Raw genomic sequence first — 6433 nt, forward strand, 5'->3', positions numbered from 1 at the left:
GGGTTGGTGTCCGGGAGAATCCAACCTACAGCACTTCCTGATAACAAAGGGACTGAGAGTTAAGGTCGAAATTCTAATGAAAGTCTTCATCAAGAAAATGTCAGTCTTTACACTGTAAGTACTACTTTTCTATGTTGGAAAATGAACAACAGATATCCAGACATCTACCACCTGTTTCACGGGTTTCTTTCTTTTTCATTTCTGACATGGAAATTTCAAGACATGTATTCCAAAAATTCAACACTAAAATAACCGAAAACAATGACCACATTGGGCATCTTAATCAAGCATAAAAATCAGATAAATCTCTGTATTATTTTTCACATATTATGGTTTACAGACGAAAGGGGGAGAGAGGAGGGAGAAGATGAAGAGGGAGCATGGGAGGGAGAGAACACACAGGTGGCCAGGAATACAAACAATTTATATTTTTCTTTTTAATTCAACCACTAACTATATTACTCAGACCAATTATTTTTCTTTTATTGTTGTAATTTCTTAAAAGCAAAAAAATCTACACCCTAATTATAAAATATAACAAGAAAGTTAAACTTTTCTGGCCTCCTTGGAACAGGAATTCTATACATATAAGATTTTTTTTAATATTAAAAAAGAGATTAGGCCATTTTTAATTGTCCCTTAATGCCATCTTGAAGCCACAGAACATATACTGATCACATTTATATAATTTCGTACTTTTTGTTTGAATTCTTCAGGTATAGTAAGAGTTTATGAAAGACCGTTTGGTTGACAGCATTGTGCATAATACTTTTCCCACATGCAAATGATAAAAACAATAAGTAACCGACATCTCTTTCTTATTTCCTCTTCACTTTCCCTTATTTCAGTGATTTTTCTTAATCTTTGAACATTAAAATTACCATCAGAGAGGAGATGCATCTTAAAAAATATATAAATTCCTTACAAAACACTTGAACAGACATTTCTCCAGAAAAGATACACAAACAGCACATGAATAAATGCTCATTAGTCATTAGGGAAATGAAAATCGAAACCACAGTGAAGTATTACCACACAACTTCATATCCATAGGATGTCTGTAATTATTTTTAAAAAGAAAATAACAAGTGTTGGCAAAGATGTGGAGAAATTGGAATTCTTGTACACTGCTGATAGAATGCAAAATGGTTCAATGCTGTGGAAAAGTTTTCAGATTCCTCAAAAAGTTAAGCATAGAATTACCATATGATTCAGCAATCCCACTCTTTGGTATTTAATTCTTTGGCAAAAGAATTAAAGATGGGTACTCAAACAAATGTATGTACGTGCATGTTCACTATTCACGATATCCAAAAGGTGAAAAATTAACAAATGAATGGATAAAGAAACTACAGTGTTTCTATAAAATGGAATATTATTTACCCATAAAAAGAAATGAAATACTGCTACATAATACAACATAGATGAATCTCGAAAACTTTATGCTAAGCAAAAGTAGCCAGATCCAAGGCCACAAATTGTATGTATCCATTTTACAAAATATCCAGAATAGGTAAATCTATAGAAACAGAACATATATTGATAGCTGCTAGGAGCAAGGGAGAGGAAGAGAATGAGAAGGACCTGTCAAATGGGAATGGGGTTTTCTTTTAGGGTGATGAAATGTTTTGGAACATTTGAAACAGAAGTGCTGGTTGCACAACATTGTGAATATACTAAATGCACTGAATTGTTCACCTGAATGTGAATTTCACCTTAATTTTTAAAAAGGTGAACATAAGGCATCTTGAGAATATCATGCTAAGCAAAATAATTCAGATGGAAAAAGTTAAGAACCATATGATTTTACTCATATGCGGATTATAAAACTGAAAGCAACAAACATGAAAAACAAATAAAAACTCATAGACACAGACAACAGAATAATGGTTACCAGAGGGAAAGGGGAGAGAGGGGAGGTAGAAAAGAGTGAAGGGTCAAATACGTGGTGACAGAAGGGGATCTGACTTTGGGCGGTGAACACACAGTGCAGTAGACAGAGGATGTATTATAGAACTGTACAGTTGAAACTTATATAATTTTATTAACCCATGTCCAATAAATTTAATTTTTTTAAAAAAGATAATATACATACATACATACATACATACATACATACATACATACATACATAATCTGGTCAATTCCATGGACTGAGTGAATCAAATCTCTTGGAGCCCAGGGTTCAGTAGTTTTAAAAATTTTATTGTGTAGCAAGGGTTGAACTTGGGCTTGTAGTTGTATTTTTATTAAGATAACTAGCTAGACAGTAAAAGTCTCAATAATTTGGACTTCGTTACTTTTTTTTGGTTATTCAGAAAATTAACAGAGCATCTACAATGTGCATTGCACTAGCTGGTACTTTGCATGGATATTTAAAAAGAAAGGAGAGAAAGTTTATTTTTATTGAATGATCAAGCACAAGAGCTTTATCAAATATTATCCCAATGACTCCCACAGTTGCTCTGGGAGGTAGATGCCGGATTCTCTGTACCCATCTGGAAAAGGAGGCTCAATGAAGTAACATGATTTCTCTAGGTTAACCATCTGTTGAGGAGCAAAGCAAGGATTATGCTCAGTTCTTAAGTGTGTAACTGCCATCCTGAGGTTCCTGACATGGAGGAGGTGTTGACCTCACTGGGGAGCTGAGCAAAACCACATGAACCGTGGGTGAAAGCAGAAGCTTTAGATCGAGGTAGACCTAGATTCAAATCCCAGTTTTGCCACGTCTGTACTGGCTTTATGAGAGGAGCTAGGCTAAATAATACAGGTTTCCTCATCAATACGGGTCAGGAATTCCTGCCTCCTATAGTTATTGTAAGGATTACATGAGATAATGTATGCATTTTGGCATAGTACCTACCCCATATAAGCAATTAATAAAGGATAACTCTTACTAATTTTATTTTTATTTTTTTACTAATACTGCTACTATTACTATCCAGGGAAGGATGAATTCTGACCCACTAGCCAATCCTTTTCATATTGGGCAGTAAATGTCACCAGTTCTGGAACTCCAGCCATCCTATTTATTTTCCTACAGGCAGCCCAATACTATTGTTCTCTCCTATTGTTCTATCCAAATGCTAATTTTTGAAAGACTTAAAAAAAAATTTAAATAGCAGAATTTACTGGCACAAGTTGATCATAAATTCAACAGACATAGGAACTAAAGAAATGCATCTATTTTAGGGATAAATAAACTAATTCTAGTCTAATTTTGTTCATTTTTATAAGAACACTTTTTTGGGTAATGTGCACAGATGAATTTTACTATAGAAAAATTTTTTCTCATTAAAGTTTCTTTTTTTTTTGAGATGTACTAAAGGACACATTCTAAGAAGCAAGAGTGTAATTATAGATTGAGCATCTCCTGTATGGCCTGACTGAAGTCTACCGTCACTTAAGAAGCCATTACAGCATATACTTAATGTCAGCTTGATAGAAAAAAACACTTTCATAGGTTCTCTTTGATTGACACATTTGAAATGACATCAGTTTCCAGCTTTAAAACCTACTGTTATTAGGTCTCTGTTGCTATTTATGTTAGAAATATGTGCACGTGTGTCAAAACAATATATCAACTTTGCTGATTGGCTGCATCTAGATTCTGTTGCCAAGGGTAACAGAACAATTGCTTTTAATCTTTCCTAAATTGCTTCTTGTTTTTTTTCCCTCCTAAATACTTGGGGTTTTCAGAGATTTTTTTCATTCCAGAGCAAAAATAAAAAAATTTGATGGAGGGAGAAAACAAATACATATTGTCTGTGTGTGTTAAAAGGAAAATTAAATTCAAAAGGCATCATTGGTATATGTTAACTTGTATTGACATCTGTCATAGATACTGTTATAGTACTGATTCTTAAGGCTGAGTTGATTAGGAAAAGACCATCTCCACTCCCAAATAATGCAGGACTTTGTTCTTCAAGATCAAGGTCTTCTCTCTTTTGGGGAAAAGCCACCTTCACAGATTCTTCATCAAGATACAAGAACATATAAGAGAAAATACTCTGTCTTCAGAGCTTTGCACAATCTTTCCTACCTCAATGGCTGAGCAAAGGGTCATGTGCATGTCCTTATTGATTATGAACCCCAACTCCAGCCTCTGGACTTTCGAAAGATTGAGAAAACTGATCTACATGCTCACATATGTACATGGCATGTCTATAACTTAACCAGTTTCCTTTGTATAATCTGTCTTATTTTGTTGTGTTAACAGCTCTCAAACTTCATTAGGGTTCTTGTTAGAAAGGTCCTGGACAACATCCTCAGATATTTTGGTTCCTTAGGCTTGGGGTGGGGTCCAGGAATTTGCCATTTAAATGGTGATTCTGAGGCAGGTAGTCTAAGGTCCACATATTAAGAAAGACTGCTTTGTATGTACTTTCCAAATACCACATTCTTCACTAAAACAGTTAAGCAAAGGCTCCTGTTATGGACAGTTTTGTGCATGGATGAAATATAGTGCCTACATACTAAGATTCTCCTGGAAGTTACCATGTTCCCTAGCCCTTAAACTTCTCCACAAAGTTAATTATTCATTCAATTAATTATAAACTAAATATCCCAAAATGTACCCTACTTGATATGCTCTCCTATCAGTTTTATTCAAATTAAGACTTTAAGAGAAATATTTTTAGGAGGTATAATACCCCAAGCTATGATTTATCACCTCTCTTGAATGTACTGGTGGTTATGGTGTGATGAGGAAGGAAGAGAAAAAAATAAGAAAATCAGATATCTGATGCTATGGGTTGAATTGTGTGCTACGTATTCATATGTTGAAGTTCTAATCCCAGTACCTCAGAATGTCATCTATGTGAAAATAGTGTCACTGTAGATGTAATAATTAAGGTGAATTCATTAGGGTGTACTCTAATCCAATATAACTGGTGATCTTATAAAAAGGAGAAAGACACATAAGATGAGAAGATGGTGTGAAGACACAAGAATAGCATCGATAAGCCCAGGAGGAGACCTGGAGCAGATGCTTCTCTCCCAACCCTCAGAAGAAAGCAACTCTGCCAGCACCTTGATTTTGGACTTTTAGCCTCCAGGAATATGACCCAATAAATTTCTGTTGTTTAAGCCACCCAGTTTGTGGTTCTTTGTTACAGGAGCCCTAGAAAACCAACACACCTGAACGAAAGAGTCAGCAGAGGAAGAATATGGCCAAAGTTTAGTATCTCCAAAAACAAACTCTTCCTATTTATGCTTTTGCCTCCGTCTGTAGCTATCTCGCTTAATAGAGTAAAACAAAATTAGTATTCTTAGTTAAATTTGATCCTCCAATCCGAGAAATGAGGAGGGCCATTATTATCAAGATGCAATCCAAAATCATAACTTCTCTAAGTTACACATGTTCTAGAGGCTGATCACTGCACAGCAATACCACCCAAAGCAGTGTTCTGAGAAATGGTAGCAAGAATTTCATACAAAAAATAAAATTTTGAAAGTTGCTTTAAATTTGGTGAAGGGATGTATTTTGCAAAAAAGAAAACAACTGCATCCACTAGGTGTGGGAACCAGCTTCTCATGGTAAACATTTCATTTCAGCAAACAGTGAAAGAAATCATTTGGCACTTTCCGGGGCAGTGCCACAGGAATCAAATGTCTTTGAAGTTGTCACTGGCCTTGCCAAGTCTGTCTTTAATGTTGTCTCACCGCTGCTTCTACTTTCTACCCAAAGATGTCTGTTATGGTACAACACTTGGTCAAGAGCTGATATGATCTCAGTCACCAAGCTCAGACTGCAATCTATCTGTATAAACCTGCAGACAGAGGATTTCAGGAAAAGTTTACTGGGCGGGGGCTAAGGAGTGGGGAGAAGAAACAAGAAAGCAGGCGATTGAGTTATAGACTTAAAAACAAGAGAGATTTCTAAGTAAGGTAGGCTATCACAAATTTCACCAGTGAAATAGTCAATGTGAAAAGCTCCTTACCTATGACAAAACAAGGCAAAAAAAAAAAAACCTACTGTGGTAGACATTAAACAACTTAGTAAAAAGAAGAAAATGATATAATCAGACCAACATGCAAAGAGCAACAATAAAAATTCTTTATTTATTATGTGAAAAGTTGAATGGAACAGGGGACCAGTTCAATAATATATTAAATAGAGCAGCAAAAAATGGGAAGCTTAGAGGAAAAAAGAATTTAAGTCTCATATATAGAAGGAAGTGATGAAGGGTGAGAAATACACTGAAATATTTGTCTAATTTCATAACCTTAAAGCAGTTCACAGCCTTTTTATTATACTTCCAGATGTAATTTGGTGTGTGAGAGTCAGGAAAACAAGTTAGTTTCAATGCTCAACACATTTATGCCATTGACTTTCTATATGTTTATTCCGGCAAGAGAATGTTGAAGCTCAGTATTTAATTTTTATGTCCACTACTAAAATGCAAACAAGTATAAAGAATTTAACTCTTTC

Source organism: Pteropus alecto, unplaced genomic scaffold, assembly GCF_000325575.1.
Source record: "Pteropus alecto unplaced genomic scaffold, ASM32557v1 scaffold88, whole genome shotgun sequence".
NCBI classification, from domain to species: Eukaryota; Metazoa; Chordata; class Mammalia; order Chiroptera; family Pteropodidae; genus Pteropus; species Pteropus alecto.